We start from the raw sequence: 20,194 nt of genomic DNA on the forward strand, positions 1-20,194 counted from the left end.
TGTGTCATCTATTGTGTAACTCATTTCTCAGCCACCCCAGAAAACCTCTAGTTAAATTCAGTTGTTGGTCCATGCTTTTGGAGTGTTTATGTTTGTTTACGATTTTGGATGTACGTGTGAGGCTGGCTTTAAAGTGTCAGTGGCTATGAAAAGAGTGGAAACCTTTTAGAGTTTTGGGTAAAACAAGCAGTGGTATACTAAGATGTAGAATACAGTTTGCTTGGGTAGGAAGGAATATTTTATCATTTATTTAGAATCATTTAGAATTTTCTGTGCCGGGTGATAATAAAAAGCAGATTTTTTTTCACTTTTATTTTGTTTTTGAATTTGCTACGAATGTGTCTCCTGATTACAGGCATCCAGGCAGACTGCTCCTCCCACCCTCCTACCTTGGTCTGTCATTAGAAATAAGCAAAAACTCTAATTTAAAATAAGGTAAATGTTGTAGGAATTTCAATCAGAAGCTTATCACTCTTTTTTTTTTCAGATGTTCTGTACCAACTCAGAGGACGTCTCAGGAACCTAAGTGACCAATACACTTCGAAGTCCCTGGTGAGTTTGGTCCTAATTTGTAGCCATTCTATTGTACTTGTAGATCGGCGGCAGTTCCCAAATAGGGAATGTGGAGAATGATGTTCTTGTCCTCCTGATAGCTGAAATTCCTTTGTATGTCGATTTCTTAGCACATGTAAAGAGTTCAGAATAGGTTCTTGGGTTTGTTTTTTAGTTTTTGTCCTTTCTTTCTCATTTCACTCCTGTTTTTCTTTCTCTTATTTTATGTCTACCTGTTCTTTCTTTCTGGCTCTGTTTTCCATACGTAAAATAGTGGATCATCAGTGACCAGTGAAGTTATGAAGGGATATAGAGCACCCACTGGTAACTTTTCTGGTTTCTTTTTTTTTTTTTTTTTTTTTTGCTGTACACGGGCCTCTCACTGTGGTGGCCTCTCCCATTGTGGAGCACAGGCTCCGGGCGTGCAAGCCCAGCGGCCATGGCTCACGGGCCCAGCCGCTCCGCGGCATGTGGGATCCTCCCGGACCTGGGCATGAACCCGCGTCCCCTGCATTGGCAGGCGGACTCTCAACAACTGCACCACCAGGGAAGCCCTGGTTTCTTCATCGCTGGTCAAACTCAAGTTTAATGAATTTCAATTACCAGTTTTCTTTTGTTGGGGCAATCAAAAGGAAGAGCCAGGGAAAAAGAACATGAGGGAAAATGAGTAAGCAAAGATACTACCATGGAAATAATGAGGGTAAGCCCATAAAAGTTACATTAGGCATTTGTTTCCAATCCACTGTCCTCTCTTTCACCATGTCTGTACTTGCAGAATATTTATAATTTATTATAAATTATAATTTATAAATGTATTTATTTATTATGAATTTATAATTTATTATAATATTTAGAAATATTAGTTGCTTGCTTTTTTTTCATGTAAACTTAGATTTCCTCTCACAGTAAATAACTGTGTTGAATTGCTAAAGTTGGAGTTTTGTTGCTAGTTGTATTGCTTCAGTTATATTGTGCGGAGGCGAAAAAAGCTGGTGACAGCAAACACAGATTCCTCTCATGGTCTCTTAGGTCACTTGTGCCTTGGTTCCTTTTTTCCTTCTACTTTCACTTACTGCTGAAGGGTCCTGGTCATTTGTGGTGTACCTTTGCTCTTGTGATAGGATCTCACTGAACTCCACCTATGGGTGGTGTCCTGTGGTGTGGATGGTAGCCTGAAGCTTGTGCCTGGGCTGCCAAGACTTGGAACAGTCACCTTCCTTCTTAATGCCAAACTTTGGTGGTGCTATTTTTGACCATGTGTAAACAACTGAACTATAGCTAAAACAGGGGTCATCAAACTTTTTCTGTAAAGGGCCAGATAGTGAATATTTTAGGCTTGCAGGTATCTAGTGGAAAAAAAAATGTGCAACCTAAAAGTTGAGAATTATGTTTTATTCAGTGGACATACTGAGGACTTAAGCCTGGGAGACAGCCTCTCAGCTAGTTCTGAGGGACTGTTCCGAAGAGGTAAGGGAGGAGCCAGGATATACAGGAGTTTTTGCAAAAACAAAACAAAACAAGACAAAACAGGTAGTCAGAACATCAAAAGATTACTGTTAATCTTTTGAAGAAGATTTGAAGAAAAACAGATACCGAAAGATAGTAAATTTAGCATTTTTCTATGCCTGGGAAGATGCAAGAGTCTGGGCTCATTGAAATCCTTCCTTTGATATGCACCTTAACTATTTAGAATCAGGTATCCTGCTTTTATTTACCCTGAATCCCCTCAGGGTGCACAGTTGGGGGTGGCTGCAGTGGCTGAGGGCTTGATGGCTACAACATCCTTTGTTTACTGATATGGCAGGTGACATTCTCCCTCAACATGGGCAATATAGTCTCTGTCTATTTAACTTTGCTGTTGCAGTGCAAAAGAAGCCATAGATAATGATAAGCAAATGGGTGTGGCTGCATTCCAATAAAATTTAATTTTGGACACTGAAGTTTGAGTTTCCCAAACTTTTACATGTCATGAAATATATTTTTCTTTTGATTTTTTTAACCATTTACAAATGTAAAAACCATTTTTAATTTGTAGGCTGTACCAAAACAGGGAGCAGGCTAGACTTGGCCTGCAGACTGTAATTTGCTGGATGTGAACTAGAACATTATTCTTTGCCATGTTATTCTGCACCACAAATTTAGTGGTTTAAAACAAAAACTGTTTATTTATTTAGCTTGCCATTTGTTGGTCGGCAATTTGGATGGCCTCCACTGGGCGGTTCTTGACTAGTTTCATGTATGGGTCTGTGGTCAGCTGTTGGTCATATAGTTAGCTCTGTTTCTAGGGGTTACTGGCTATTGGCTGGGGTAATCAAGGCGATTGAAGGTCATGTATCTTTCATCAGCTAGCAGGCTAGCCTACGCTTGTTCACATGGTGGTTCTAAGAGAAGCCAAAATAGCCAAGCCCCTATGTCTGAGTACTTTTCGAGGTTCTGTGCTGTCCATTTTGCTACTGTCTCATTGGCTGAAACAAGTCACATGGCCAAGTCCAGCGTATGGGAGAGGACTAACTAACTAAGGTATGGATACAGGCAAGTGTGAACAGTTAGAGTCTTACTGCCATAACCTACCATAGAAGGCCCCTGTCATGATGATTTATATCCCTTCCATAGGCAAAATACATTTCCTCCCTCCTAAAACCCCCTAAATTTCATCTAGTCACAACATCAGGCTCAAAGTCCAGGATCTCTTGACATATAATGATGTCTGAAGTAAGTTTTTGGATGCAGCTCTTCTTTATCTCGTTGCACTTAAAAGATAAGTTACAACATACAGTGTTAAGACAAGAACATGATAACTACAATAGAGAGAACCATTTGAAAGGGGAAGAATGGGGGGCATATAGCAGTCACTGGTCCATAGAAATTCTGAAATCCTGCCAGGCGTGTGCTGCCAGATCCTGCCAGATCCCCTGTACTCCAGGATCAGGAGATTTTCCTTGATTAGGCTGAGACTCAGCTTCCTGGGAGTGTTTCTCCTGTCTGTTGTTTTTTTTACAGCTCTCTGGGAGTGGTACCCTAGTCCATTGTTCTTCGCAGTTCCTTACTCTGACCTCTGAGATGTCATACCTTATTTATAAAAAAATGGATCGTGTATGCAGCTGAATATCATCCTCAGCCTTCTTCATTCTTATGGAGTTTTGGGGGCCCAGAGGCTCTTTTTAGTTTGAGCTGACGTGGTCTCTTTCAACCCAGGATTGCTGTGCTTTTATCAGTGTAATTGACTTCAACATTCTGAGAGCTTCCTATGAATCTGATTCAGGTCTGGAAGCCACATTCACAATTCTTATAGAGACAGTTTTCTTTTTTACTTGGGTGTGTCAGGCTGCTGGGGGAAGCACCCTGAAGAATTTTGAAAGTCATTGTCTTTTTTTTTTGGTCTGAGAGTGTCTACTATAAATGTTCTTAAAAATTTTAGAGTTGTTAACAAAGGACTTACAGTCACACTTTGATTTGATCTTTATCCTGAAGCTATTTATTACTCTGACAATTTTTTTTACTGACTGGGGAGACTAAAGATAAAGGACAGTTAACTCTTTGCCCAGCATGTCCTGGCCCCTCTATATTCCCCCTAAGTTCTGCTTCCAAAAAGAACTTTCCTGAGCTCATCTCTCCTTTCCAGTACCTTACCATAGGCAGCTAAAAGAAGCCAATTGACAAGTGTAGCTTTTTGTGAGGTGATCTCCCTAGCCAAATCCAGAAGTTTATGAGCTATTACGGGCAAAGTTTTTATTATTTCACAACTACGTAACTTAGGTCACTATTTTTCTAGCCTGCTATAGCGGTTTCCTTATCACTTTCATAGCCTCTGCTAACTGTACTCACCACTTTTCCAGTCGGCATAGTTTCTTTGCAGCTTTTCCAGCCTCCACTAACCACCTATTCCAAAGCTAATGCCACATGTTTCGGGCTTTTGTTACAGAAGCACCGTACTTCTTTGTACTAATTTCTTTATCAGTTCTTGTTGCAGCAAAACAAAGCCTTCCAAAACTTAGTGGCTTAAAACAATCATTTGTGTCACTCATGTGCTTACTCACTTAGTGGCTTAAAACCATCATTTGTGACACATGTGTACTGGAAAATCTGAGCTAGGCTCAGCAGGGCAGAACTTGGCTGGTCTTGGCTGGACTCACTCATACATCCGCAGTCTTTGACAGTTAGAGAAGAGGCTTGACTTCAAGTGTTGGCTGGCTGCTGAGGGGCAACAGGGAGACTGGGCCACATGTCTCTCATTATCAAGCTGGCTAGCCTGGGCTTGTTCAAGCAGTGGTGATGGTAAGGATTCCAAGATCAGCCAGAGAGGGCCAGCCCCAATGTGCAATCATTTTTAAGTCTCTGCTGTGTCACATTTACTGTTGTCACATTGGTTAAAGCAAATCACATGGCCAAGTCCAGACCAAAGTGAGTGTGGAACTACCAGAGGGCTTACACTGAAGGAAGGGATGATTACAGAAAGGTGTGAACAAATTCGGGGCTATTATGGCAACAATCTGCTTGCTAGTCTTATGCTAAATAGAACAGACTACAATCTGACACATAGAAAGCCTGCCAAGTTTCTATGCTAGCAAAAGAGCTGCCAACATGCTAAAAGGTCACTAAGTTTGCTGAAATTGCAAGTTTTGGGTGACTGGTTATGCAGCTTGTTGATACAGACGTGGAAAATTCAAGTTATGGCTCCAAATTTGGTAAATGATACTTGCTGAATATCAGGACTATATAGATTTCTCTGCTTTTGGAGCTTGAGCTATCAAAAATGCAAGGGGAGAGAAAGAAAAATGCTTCTGAGCGTAGACAGTGTGAAAAATAACAAAAATTAATACTATCTAACATTTACAGGGTGTTGGTCACATGCCAGATACCGTGCTAGTAGCTTTCATGGATTATGTCATTATTTCTTTTAACAACAGAAAAATTAACATTGAGAATATGGAAAGAATTTTTTTTTTTTTTTTTAGATCTAGGGAGCACGACCTCCTCTCAGTATAATGAGAAAGCTTTTACATTACGGTGCTAAGGATTAGGGGATCTCTTTTCAAACATCACTGGTTGGAGATAGGAGTTTATAGAAAAGTGTAGGGGACTACACTTTACTTTGGGGTTTACTGGTCATTTGTTCCATTTCCTAATTGCATGAGTATTACTGTTTGGGGCAGTTTCCATCTTTATAATGAATCCAGCTGAAACTGAAGTCCTTTCCTTTTGCCTTTATCAAGTAAAACTTTCTAGTATAATAATTGGCTCTTGGGAAGACAGCATATTGTGATTCTCTTTGCATATTTCTCATCCATTCTTTATTGACCCCAAAATGCAAAAGAAGAAAATAACAGAGATTTTCCCGGAATGAAATATTTGCTTTTCATGATTAACGTAATTTATAAGGATTCACAGAAAAGTTAGCAAAGAAGTGACAAGGAGTTAGACTTGAGTAGAAGAGTAAAGAAGTAGAATTATTAAAGGTGTTTTTCTTCAGAAACTTAGGTCAAAGTGAAGATTAGGATGGAGGACGCAGACCAGGAATATAACAACCTATCAAGAATATAGCAATATATCAACGGCTTCCCTTTAAATAGATAGAAACTGACATACACACACACGCAATTGGAATTGAGAGATGGATGGGTGGGGGTAAAAGAAGATTCAGTAAAGACATAAAACTGATAACCAAACTTTATTTTTGTATTTAAAAAGCAGTACTTTCTCCATGAGAGAAAAAGCGTTTTTTTAAAAAAATTAAGCTGAGTTATAAGCAAGAAAAAAAATTTGAAAAGTGTCTCAAGTGTTCAAGTTTGTGACTCTAAAGTACAATCTATAACTGGCTAACTATGGCAAAAGTAAATGAGAAATTTTAGCAATTAAGAAGGTACCTTACTGTAGACTGATAGACATATATACCAGACTGAACAAATGGAAAATTCTTAAACCCTTACAGAAAAACAAGCACGTTGACAATATAGTTCAGTGTTGAAGGAAGGTAATAAGTCCACTCGATTGTGGAATGCTTAATTTTTTTAAACCTTGATTTCCTCCTTTTTTTTCAAGAATATTGATGCTTTTGTCATTGTGATATGACTTGCAGAAATTCTTATTAGTTTTACTTTTTAATTTTGAAAAATTTCAGACCTTCAGAAAAATTATAGAAACTTTACTGAATTCTAGAACACCCGTATACATTTCACCTAGATTTATCAATATTTTCTCAGATTTTTCTCTCTTTATGAATATGCATAATTATCATCTATCTATCTCTATCTACCTAATCATGCTGAATTATTTGAGAGTAAGTTGAAGATGTCATGACTCTTCACCCCTAAATACTTGAAGCATATATGTCCTTACAGCCTCGTGTATTCATTTCATTTAATACAGCTTAATTATAAAATTCAGGAAATTTAACATTAATACAACACAAATTACCTAATATACAGTCCATGTTCAGATTTTTCCAATAGTTCTAATAATGTTCTTTAGAGAAAAAGAAACAAATAGAACAAAATACCCTTTTTCCTATCTCGGCCTCAATCCAGAATTACATATTGTGCTTAGTTATTGTGTCTCTTTAGTCTCTTTTAATCAGGACCAGCCCATCAATCCTTTTGTTTTTTTCATGACATTTTGAAAATAACAGGCCAGTTGTTTTGTATAACATCCCTGAATTTGTGTTTGATTGTTTCCTCCTGATTAGATTCAGGTTGTGCATTTCTGTCAGGAGTGCTGTCTACATGGTGTTGTCCTTCTCAAACATATGACCCCATGTCACACAATGTCAGTTTATCTCATTATTGGTGATGCTAACTTTACTACTTTCACAAGGAGGTGTCTGCAACTGTCTCTACTTAAAGATGCCATTCCCTTTGCTAACTAATATGTAAACCAAGAGGAGATACTTAGGTCCTATTCCCCAACTAACTTTTGCCCAGAGGCTGTAACATTTACTGATAATTTTTGCCTAAATCAGTTATTGCTATGTTAGTGACCAAATATTTTATTTTTACCAATTTTGATCAAGCAGAAATTTTTACCAGTGATTTTTTTTTAAAAAGAGTGTAAAACAGGTTATCATAGGGATTAACACATCTGTAGACAACCAGAAGGGCACAGTATTACTACAGGTAATTAATCTGGAGAGGCAAAAAAAAAAGAATAACTCCATTGAAGAACGAAGCTATTGCAACAAATGCTCTGAATTTTTCATCAAGCAGCAGAACGGTAATAAGTTAGGTCTATGAAGTGTAATGTGTGCATCAGCCGTTTCCCCCTGCATAATCTTAAACTGCTTTGCATTTATTCACAATCATGCACAGTAATAATCAGGAAAATGTTTGGACTGTACAAAAAAAAGAGCTTGGCACCAAGTATAATAGAACAGAAATATGAAAACAAGGGAACCAGGTAAGGCATTTAAGATTGGAAGATGTTTACATAAAATTTCTAAAGCAATTGATAAATGATACTACTTATATTACTAGTTTTTCTTTCTTTATTTCTGGCTAATTTTGTTAATAAACTGTAGATTTAGATTAGTCTCAGTTGCATCTAGTGAATTCAAAAAAGAGTGACTCTGCAATAAAGCGTCTATCACGTCTTGCTGAATAAAATGTGTATTTTGTGCAACCTGAGATTGAAGGCTTTCTCAGCTTCTTGGAGTTTTAAATTAGACAGCCCCCACTTCTTGCAGACACAGTTGCTTATTTGTCAGTTTGATTTATCTTAAGCAGGAGCTAAAACTGTATTAAAATCTTCTGTTAAGCATGTAAAATTCCACCTATATACAGTCAGTAAGCGAAACATCTCTAATAAAAGACAGCTGTGTTCTCATTGGAAGCAAAAATAGGATAGTGAGAGATTTGTTTCTGTGAAGGAGGATATGAAAAGTGTTAGAAACCAAGTGTCTTCTCTTTATAAAATGGCGCTGATATAGAAGGCAATAAAAATAGTTTTCATGATTTTTTTTAAAGTACAGATAAAATAACCAGTGAATCTGTGTATTCAGTTGTTGATCAGTTTAGTGATGGGCTGAAAAATTAGTGAATTAATGAGTGTCCTATGCTTTATTCATTATTTCACTATATTTTTTCCTTTCTGGTTGCACCTCTCTGAGAATAAACCCAGAATATAAAGTTATATAACATTGATGGTTTTATAATAATTGTTTTCATATAATTTCAGAGATTATTTTTGGCTTCTTGACATTTTTTTTTTGCTCATTTATTTGTACAAGTGAAATTTTAAAAATTCCATTAGATAAATTAAAAATGTTATGAGTATGGATTTTTAGCCTTAAAAATATGTAACCAAAGAGAATGGCCCATTTACCCTAGACTTGATTAGCTATCTGATTAACTCTCTTGTAAATTTTTGTCCATATGTATAGCATAATGTACATGAAAGGAAACAAATGTTAAAACTGATGACTTCATGTTAAGAAACTTAAGCCGAAATTAAGGCAATGTGGTTTGATTACAGCTTAGTCTTTAGAATTCTGTTTTGGTTCACCTGATTATGGTGGTGCATTGAAATTCTAGGATTCATTCATTTATTCATCTTGAACATTTATTTAGTGCTGACACATAGAAATTGTTTAATAAACAGTCATTATAATGCTTTTAATGCATTATACACATCCACATGTGCATTTTGCTGACATGGATTCCTCACAGATTGCATATATTATAAAAACAAAATTTAAATTTCAATATGGTTTTATGTTTATTTCATACATTTAATAAATATTTGAGGGCCGTCCATCAGCCAGGCACTGTACCAGTCTCCAGCAATACATCTATGGGTAAGATATATGGACCCTCAGCCTTCAGGGAGCTTATATTTTTGAAAGAAAGACAGAAAAGAATTAAGTACACAGGTAAACAACATAATTAAATATTTTCATGAACCATGAAGGAAAAGTGCCCAGAGTAACTGGTCTTGGCAATTAAGTGTGTGCCTGTGTGTGTGTGCATACCTCTGTGTGTTTGTGTGTATGTATATGTATGGATGTGTTCTGTGTGTGCATGTGTATGTACAGTTGACCCTTGAACAATGAGGAGGTTGGGGCACTGACCTCTGCCACAGTCAGAAATCTGCATATAACTTTTGACTCCCCCAGATCTTAACTACTAATAGCCTACTGTTGACCAGAAGCCTTACCTGTAACATAAACTGTTAACACACATTTTGTATGTTACATGTATTATATACTGTATTCTTATAATAAAGTATGCTAGAGAAAATAAAATGTTACTACAAAAATCATGAAAAAATACATTTATAGTACTGTACTGTATTTATTGATACTATAAGTTTATATCATCTGTTTAAGGTGAATGTTCTGTCATTACCTATGTCAGTGCTGTCTTATAAGCTAAAAAACACTGTAGATATTATACATATTACTAATACTAGACATCAAAAAATGATAATATAAAAAAGAAATTCATACCTATTTACAGGTATAGTGTTATTCATGAATTGATAATGAAGAAGCAGCAATATGATTGCTAGCATAGTCGATACAACTTCTTCACAGTAACCTAGCCTATACATTAATGAATGAATTGAATGCAGTTTTTATGGGATACATTATTACCATGTACATAGTACATTTTTGGAAACATTGTTACATTTTTCAAAAAACCACTTACTTGTGATGATAGGCTGACATGCAGTTTCTCTAATTATAAGAGAGCGAGGCATACTCTATGGTAATGTCATTCTTTGAAAGTTATAAAACAGTGTTAGAAAATTAACATGTTAATTTTATATTAAACATCACTCACCTTATGCCTATGTCAGGATAGGCTATCCACTTCAATACAGGTCTTGCACATGATGTTCTACATGATGAATGCTTAGGCAATGATGATGATGGCACAAAAATGTCTCATACAATTCTTGCTGTACAGTTACTAGATTTTCACACGAAGACACACATGTACCCAACAGATACATTTATTAACGGTATGGCATGATAATTATTTACTCTTCATGAAGTGGAAGTGGATCATTTAAAATGTTTTCATCCTCGTCATCTTCATGTTGAGTAGGCTGAGGAGGAGGAGGGAGAGGAGGGGCTGGTCTTGCTGTCTCAGGGGTGGCAGAGGCAGAAGAGGTGGAGGAGGTAGAAGGGGAGGAAGGAGAAGCAGGTACACTTGGTGTAACTTTATGGAAATACACTGTAATTTCTGCCCGACTTTTTTGCTTTTTCATTTCTCTAAAAATGTTTCTATATGGTACCAGTCCTTCTTCTACCATTTGCTTTAGTTTCAGTGCCTGTATCACGGAAGGGTCCATGTCATACAAAGAAGTCAAAAGCAGTCTTGGATAATTGGAACTCTTCCAGTTATTGTCTAATGTCAGTCTTTTTCTGGCACTGCTTCTTCTATGACTTCTTCCTCCTTTGGCATTGGTTCAGAAGCACTCATCTCCATCAAGTCATCTTCTGTTAATTCTTCTGGTGTGGTGTCTATAAGCTGTTGAATTTCTTCAAGATCCATATCTTGAAATCCTTGAAACAGGTTATGGCCACCTGTTTTGCCATAACCACAATCTCTTTCATGATTTCCTTGATAGGCTCTTTTGTAAATCCTGTGCAGTCATGCATAACCTCTGAACACAGTTTTCTCCAGCAGGAATTTATTATTTTGGGCTTGACGGCTTTCATAGCTCTGTCTATAACAAAGATGGCATCTTCAATGGTGTAATCCTTCCAGACTTTTATGATGTTCTCTCTATCAGGGTTTTCTTCCACAGTATTGAAAAGCCTTTCCCTAGAATACCATAGGTAATGAGTCTTAAAACTCCTTATGACCCGCTGATCTACAGGCTGAATTAAAGATGTGTTTAACTCATGGAGTTCTGGGTGACCCAGGGCGTTGTCCAATATCAAAAGAACTTGAAAAGGCAATCCCTTACTGGTAAGATAGTTCTTGTCTTTAGGGACAAAGCATCAATGCAACCAATCCAGAAAAAGGGTTTGCACTGTCCAGGCCTTCTTGTTGTACAGCCAGAAGTCTGGCAGCTGGTGTTTATCTTTTCCCTTCAAGGCTCGGAGATTAGTAGCTTTACTGATAAGGGTAGACCTGATCACAAACGTGACTGCATTTACACAAAATAGTAGAGTTAGCCTATCCCTTATGCCTTAAATCCTGGTGCTTGCTTCTCTTCGTTACTAGTAAATGTCCTTTGTGGCATTTTTTTCCAGAATAGGGTACTTTGGTCTGCATTAAAAACCTGTTCAGGCAGATAGCCTTTCTCCTCAGTGATTTTCTTAGTGGCATCTGGAAACTCGTCTACTGCCTCTTGGTCTGCAGAAGCTGCTTATCCTGTTATCTTGACATTTTTTAAGCCAAACCTCTTTATAAAATTATCCAACCATCCTTTGTTGGCATTAAATTCTCCAGATTTAGATCCTTCACCTTCATTTTGCTTTAAGTTGTCATATAATGATTTTGCTTTTCTAGAATCATATTAGTGTATATAGGTATGCCTTTCTTATAGCAATCCTGCACCTGCATGTCTGCATTTTCAGTGCAAGATTAAAAGGTATTTTTGCCAAAAGTGCAAGGTTTTCGTGGCTGCTGGCATAGCTGCAGCTGCGGAGATGGCTTCACAAGTTTCCTTTTTTTTTTTAAATAAAAAGGGCTTCCCTGGTGGCTCAGTGGTTAAGAATCCGCCTGCCAATGCAGGGGACACAGGTGTGAGCCCTGGTCCGGGAAGATCCCACATGCCAAGGAGCAACTAAGCCTGTGCGCCACAACTCCTGAGCCTGCGCTCCAGAGCCCACGAGCCACAACTCCTGAAGTCCGGGTGCCTAGAGCCCGTGCTCTGCAACAAGAGAAGCCAGTGCAATGAGAAGCCCGCTCACCGCAACTAGAGAAAGCCCGCGCACAGCAACGAAGACCCAATGCAGCCCAAAATAAATAAATAAAATAAATAAATTTAAAAAAAACACACAAAAAACAGTGGTCCTTACGCTGGATTCATTTATCTTGAAATGGCAGGCAACCGCAACTGCAGAGCTCACTCTACAGTACATATCAAGCAATTCAACTCTTTCTTGTAACATCATGACTTTTCTCTGCTTCTTGGGAGTACTTCCAGCATCACTAGTGGTGCGTCATATGGGTCCCATGGTGTTATCCAGGGCTTATGGTATTGGACTAAATAAAAAACAAGCAAGAACCATGAGAGATCACTTTTTACTGTGATCACTTTTTACTTTTTACTGTGATAGGCAATTTACTGGAGAGACAAACTGCTCATGTGGAGAGGATTAGTGTCACGTGGCATTTTTTTTTTTTTTTGCGGTACGCGGCCCTCTCACTGTTGTGGCCTCTCCCGTTGCTGAGCACAGGCTCCGGACGCACGGGCTCAGTGGCCATGGCTCACGGGCCCAGCCGCTCCGCGGCATGTGGGATCTTCCCAGACCGGGGCACGAACCCGTGTCCCCTGCATCGGCAGGCAGACTCTCAAGCACTGCGCCACCAGGGAAGCCCCACATGGCATTTTAAGCGGATTTTAAATAATGATTTTAATAATGACTTTATGTTTGTTTACATTTCTCTCAACTGAAAATGGCGCCATGTACGGTCTGTAAGTGTTTGTGTGCATAAGTTTGATAAATTTTAACTTTTTATAATAGATTTGTATGTGTTTTATGTTAGTAAATGATAGACTAGTATCTATCTATATATTTTATACATTCATGACATACCTTTTTATTAATTTTTTGATATTTCTAGGCCATGTGCTTTGTGAGTTTTTTCAAATTGTCACAAATCTCCATTTTTCTAATATATTTATTAAAAAAATTTGTGTGTAAGTAGACTCGTGAAATTCAAACCTGTGTTGTTCAGGGGTCATCTGTATTTACGTATGTGATACTGTGGATTGGGTAGTCAGAGAAGTCCTCTCTGGAGGGCATCATATAGACCTGAAGAATGAGAAGAAATCAGTCACGTAAAAGGGTGTGGAATGTTGTTCCAGAGGCAATCTTTAGGATTTAATAGGATTTTATGAGAGTTTTATGACAGTTTTATGATTTTTAAGTTTGGAAATAACAAGATAACTCATCTAGTCCTCCTGAGGCCCCAGAAATTCAAGTTACTTACCCAAAGTTGCACTAGCCAAGACTGGAATGCAGAGGTGGCTGCTACTCTGTAAAACAGAGTCAATTAAATACGTAAAGACATAAAAGCAGAAAATCATCATGTGCGGTATTAAGGGAATGGAGTCGGAAGCTCAGAAAAAGCAGATCTCTTGCATCTTCACATTTTCCATTTCATCTAAACTCAGTGAAGAGTTTAAAATTGAATATAGGTAAGTTGGCTAAAAAACTATAATTCTGAGTCATCAGCAGCATATCTGAAAGGAACAACACAGCCAAGCCTGGCAGCTCCTATTTTTCAGATTAGAAATTAACTGCTATGCTGTCAGGATGAAATGGTATGTTTTATTATTGAAAAGGCAGCTCTATTAGCTTCTTTGGGCCACAAGGGCGCATTTATTTAATTACTTCTTCCAGGACACTAAGTGGATCCCTAGTGACCAGGCCAAATTATAGCACCTTCAAAGGTGAGCAACACATTCACTTTGATGGATAGTACTTTCCTTCCATTTATTCTTTACTTTCCTTCCATTTATTCATTTTTTTTCACTAAATAGATAAATAATGGAGGAATCCAGTTTCTTTTCACCTCTGTTGAAAACAGCTTAGGGCCAGAGCATTTTTGATTCACTGTTAATAAAATAATATGATACAGAAATGAAAAGTTAGACAAATCTTCTAAATGAGGAACACAAGGCTTGTTTTAGATTCCTTAAAAAAATTCTTCAACAGACTTTATTTTTTTTTAAATTAATTAATTAATTTATTTATTTTTGGCTGCGTTGGGTCTTCGTTGCTGCACACAGGCTTCGTCTAGTTGCGGCGAGCGGGGGCTACTCTTCATCGCGGTGCGCAGACTTATTGTAATGGCTTGTCTTGTTGTGGAGCACGGGCTGTAGGTGCACGGGCTTCAGTAGTTGCGGCACGTGGGCTCAGTAGTTGTGGCTCGCGGGCTCTAGAGCACAGGCTCAGTAGTTGTGGCACACAGGCTCAGTAGTTGTGGCACACGGGTTTGTTGCTCCTTGGCATATGGGATCTTCCCGGACCAGGGCTTGAACCCGTGTCCACTGCGTTGGCAGGTGGACTCCCAACCACTGTGCCACCAGGGAAGTCCCCCAGACTATTTTATAACGCAGTTTTAGGTTCATGGCAAAATTGAGAAAAAGGTACAGAGATTTCCCATATACTCCCTCCACAACCTCCCACAAGCCTCTCCTACTATGAACACCCCCACCACCAACCCCAGAATAGTCCATTTGTTGAAATCGATGAACCAACATTGACACATCGTTATTACTCTAAGTCCATACTTTACATTAGGGTTCATTCTCGGTATTGTACATTCTATGGGTTTTGGCAAATGTATAATGACATGTACCCACCATTATCATATACTGAATAGTTTCTTTCACTGCCCTAAGAATCCTCTGTGCTCTGCCTGTTCATCCCTCCCTCCTCCAGTCTTTGACAGCTACTGATCTTTTTACTGTCTCCATGATTTTGCTTTATCCAGAATGTCATATAGTTGGAATTGTACAGTAGGTAGTGTTTTCAGATTGGCTTTTTTTACTTAGCAATATACATTTAAGGTTCCTCCATCTCTTTTCATGGCTTTGATAGATCATTTCTTTTTAGTGCTGAATTATATTCCACTGTCTTGCTGTAAGATTCCTTTTTTAGAGCTCTAAAGTTAACAGAGATTTTGAATGAGAAAATTTAAAATCAGAGAAGGAAAAATAAGTTATAATTATATTTAAAAATTATTTTACAACAAAGGATGAAAATATAGGTGGATTCTTATAAGTAAGCCTGCAAGAACATAAACATAAGTATTGTTTTGTAGAATGTCTTCCCTTTGTTAACAAAGTTGAGATTTTAATGCTAAAATCTCAATAGAGTCAATAGGAAAAAATAAAAATTAAGATCTCTAATAATGTAAATGTAGGTCATGGGTGAATATCATAGTAGAACAAAATCTGTATCTTAAAGATATTTAATTGGACCAGCAGATAGCCAGCCTATCAAGCAAATTTTCTTTCAGATTCTTAGAGTGTGGTTGATATTTAAGCTTTGCTAGCCTAGCATTGAACATCTCTTACTAATGGGTTATGACTTTCATCCTTTAATTTTTAATTCTTAGTTTCACATGCTATAAAGGGACAATTCTAACCCTTTTAAATGAATTTTCATTGGTACTCAATTTAGTTGTTTGGGATAAATATATACAATATCTCACAGCTTCTTTCTCAAGAGAAATTAAATCTTTTCAAACATTACTAATTTTCAGAATCTTCCTATATGGTAGGTGGGAGATATTTATCACAATTCCTATTGGATGAATTGAAAAGCGTATGCACAAACTGAGAGTCAAGCTCTTTGAGATTAATTCATAAATCAGTAGGGATAAGTGAGAACAGAAATTCTTTGTGTGTGTGTTTTTAAAATTTTTATTGGAGTATAGTTGATTTACAATGTTGTGTTAGTTTCTGCTGTACAGCAAAGTGAATTAGTTATACATATACATATATCCAAGAAATTCTATGTTTTGATTCTTGGGATCTGGTGTTTTGCCTTCTAAACTTTGCCCTGTTGATGTTAGTTAGGTAGCAAATTGGCATGATTTGTATTTCATTAAATCATAATATATGACAACCTAGGAAGCCCTTTAAATTCTATTTGATTTTCTTTCTACTGGCACTGCTCCCCAGTGGTGGAATGGAGGTGATTCAGTGTATTACTGCTTATGATGGAGAGGTCTGATTTTAGAGACAGGAGCTCAGGCTGAAATCATGGCTCTGAAACTTATTAAGAGTATGCTCTTGGGAAAGCACTTAAACTGTCTAAAGATGTAAAAAACAAAGTGAGAAAGAGAGATATATCTACATCATATAATATCTACATCATAGAGTTCTTATGGAGATAAAATCAAATATTGATTATAAAGTACCCGTAGAGTACAGTGCCTAACACACTGAAAATGCCCAGTGAAGATCAATTCTTATTAAAACCAGAAGGTAGAAAATTCTTGTTGTTATTTTATAGATCCTGGGTTCCTCCAGCAATAGTGATTTAAATTTTAGCTTAAATTATTTAAATAAATATATTACTGTTATTTTTGGACTCAAATAAAAAAAATTCCTTATCTTGCTTTCTCTATAGCGCAGATTTGTGAGGTTTCATCTTTGTGGAGAAGAAAAAAAACCCTCCCACAAACCCCTCTGTGCTTCTAATACTATATCCAAAGAATCTAAGCTTTTGTATTGGAAAAAGTGTCTTTATTTTCTCACTATCGTGGTACAATTAACATTTTAACTATTGATTATTTGTATAAACATTGAAGTTTTTTTAAAAAAATAAATAAATTTATTTATTTATTTATTTATTTTTAGCTGCATTGGGTCTTCGTTGCTGTGTGCAGGCTTTCTCTAGTTGTGGTGAAAGGGGGCTACTCTTCATTGTGGTGCGTGGGCTTCTCATTGTGGTGGCTTCTTTTGTTGGGAGCACCAGCTCTAGTCACGCGGGCTTCAGTAGTTGCGGCACATGAATTCAGTAGCTGTGGCTCACAGGCTCTACACTGCAGGTTCAGTAGTTGTGGTGCATGGGTTTAGTTGCTCCGCAGCATGTGGGATCTTCCTGAACCAGGGCTTGAACCTGTGCCCCTGCATTGGCGGGAGGATTCTTAACCACTTCACCACCAGGGAAGTCCCCTAAACATCCAAATTTTAGAACATTATATGTTATGACTTGATGCTTATTTGGCCTCAAATAAAAATCAAAATTATGATTCAGGTAACATGGGCTGCAACTTATATTATTTTAAATTTGTTTATTTATTTACTTATTTATTTATGGCTTTGTTGGGTCTTCATTGCTGCACGCTGACTTTCGCTTGTTGTGGCCAGTGGGGGCTACTGTTTGTGGTGCATGGGCTTCTCATTGAAGTGGCTTTTCTTGTTGCAGAACACAGGCTCTAGTCATGCGGACTTCAGTAGTTGTGGCATGTGGGCTCCGTAGTTGTGACACAGGGGCTCTAGAGCACAGGCTCAGTCGTTGTGGTGCACAGGCTTAGTTGCTCTGCGGCATGTGGTATCTTCCCGGACCAGGGTTCGAACCCGTGTCCCCTGCATTGGCAGGCGGATTCTTAACCACTGTGCCACCAGGGAAGTACCTTTATTTTTTTAAATATTGGAGTCAAGCAGAAAGCCCTCATCTAAGTGATAAAATTAACACATTAATTTTAACACCATATTGGTGGGATTTTTTTGTTGTTGGGAGCACATCCAGCCCTGTGCCCCCAAACATATTTATGTCCTACTTATAATATATTAACCTAAAGTCAGGATTTATTCACACCTTCCACTGACTATCATTTACTACAAACTCAGTGAATATTTGTTGAGTTGGTTTAATACCATTCTTTTGTAAATGGATGACCTTATTTTATGGATATTAGTCTTTACTTCCCTGTTCAAATCATTGTATGGGCTCTAGGAAGACCTTTCACTCTTTGTTTCTTTAAAATACAGCTTATTTGTTTATGCTTATTTCACTTAGCATAATATCCCTAGATGCATCCATGATGTCACAAATGACAAGATTTCACTTTTCTTAAGGCTGAGTAATATTCCATTATTTTTTATATATATATATATATATATATATATATATATATATATACACACCACATCTTCTCTATCCATTCACCTGTCAGTGGACACTTACATTGCTTCCATATCCTGGCTATTGTAAATAATGCTGCAATGAATATTGGCATGCATATATCTTTTTGAATTAGTGCTTTTGTTTTCTTTGGGTAAATATTTAGAAGTGAAATTGCTGGATCATATGGCAGTTCTATTTTTAATTTTTTGAGGAACATCCATACTGTTTCCCATAGTGGCTGTACCAATTTACAATCCCACCAACAGTGCACAAAGGTTCTTTTTTCTCCACATCCTTTCCAACACTTGTTATTTGTTGTCTTTTTGATGATAGCCATTCTGACAGGTGTGAGGTGATATCTCTTTGTGGTTTTGATTTGCATTTCCAGGATGAGTAGTGATGTTGAGCATCTTTTCATGTGTCTATTGGCAATGTGTATGTCTTCTTTGAAAAAAGTCTATTCAGGTTCTCTGCCCATTTTTTTAATTGTGTTGTTTGTTTTATTGATGTTGAGTTGTATGAGTTATTTGTATTTTTTGGATATTAACCCCTTATCAGATATATTGTTTGTGAATATCTTCTGCCATTCTGTAGGCAGCCTTTTCATTTTGTTGATAGTTTTCTTCATCAGGCAAAGCTTTTTAGTTTGATGTAGTCCCATTTGTTTATATTTGCTTCTGTTTCCCTTCCCTGAGGAGACAGATGTAAAAAAATATTGCTAAGGCTGATGTGAAAGAGCATACTGCCCATGTTTTTTTCTAGGAGTTTTATGTTTTCAGGTTTTATGTGTAAGTCTTTTAATCCATTTTGAGTTTATTTTTGTATATAGTGTGAGAAGGTAGTCCAGTTTGATTGTTTTGCATGTAGCTATCCAGTTTTCCCAAAGCCACTTATTAAAGAGGCTGTCTTTTCCCCATTGTATATTATTGCTTCCTTTGTCATAGATTAAATGACCATGTAAGTGGGGTTAATTTCTGGGCTGTCTCTTCTGTTCCATTGATCTATGTGTCTGTTTTTGTGCCAGTACCATACTGTTTTGAGTACTGTAGCTTTGTAGTATAGTTGGAAATCAGGGCGCATGATATCTCTAGCTTTGTTCTTCTTTCTCAAGATTGTTTGGACTATTCAGGGTCTTTGTGTTTCCATACAAATTTTAGAATTTTATGTTATATTTATGTGAAAAATGCAATTGGTAGTTTGATAGGGATTGCTTTGAATCTGTAGATTGCCTTCAATAATATGGCCATTTAAACAATATTATTTCTTCCAGTTCATGAGCATGGTATATTTGTGTCACCTTCAATCTTTCATCAATGTCTTATAGTTTTCAGAGTACAAGACTTTTACTTCTTTGGTTAGATTTATTCCTAGGTATTTTATTCTTTTTGATCCAAATGTAAATAGGATTGTTTTCTTAATTTTTCTTTCTGATAATTTGTTATTAGTATATAGAAATGAATCAGATTTCTATATATTAATTTTGTATCCTGCAACTTTAATGAATTCATTTATTAGTTCTAATCATTTTTGGTAGCATCTTTAGGATTTTCTATATATAGTATCATGTCATCTGCAAATAATGGCAGTTTTACTTCTTCCTTTCCAACTTGGATTCCTTTTATTTCTTTTCCTTGTCTGATTGCTGTGGCTAGGACTTCCAGTACTATGTTGAATAAAAGTGGCAAGAATGGGCATTTTTGTCTTGTTCATAGAGGAAATGCTTTAAGCTTTTCACCATTGAGTATGAATGTTGGCTGTGGGTTTGTCATATATGGCCCTTATTATGTTGAGGTATGGTCCCTCTATACCTAGTTTATTGAGAATTTTAAATTTTAAATGAATGTTGAATTTTGTCAAAACCTTTTTCTGCATCTATTG

This window comes from Physeter macrocephalus, chromosome 5, assembly GCF_002837175.3.
Source record: "Physeter macrocephalus isolate SW-GA chromosome 5, ASM283717v5, whole genome shotgun sequence".
Taxonomy (NCBI): Eukaryota; Metazoa; Chordata; class Mammalia; order Artiodactyla; family Physeteridae; genus Physeter; species Physeter macrocephalus.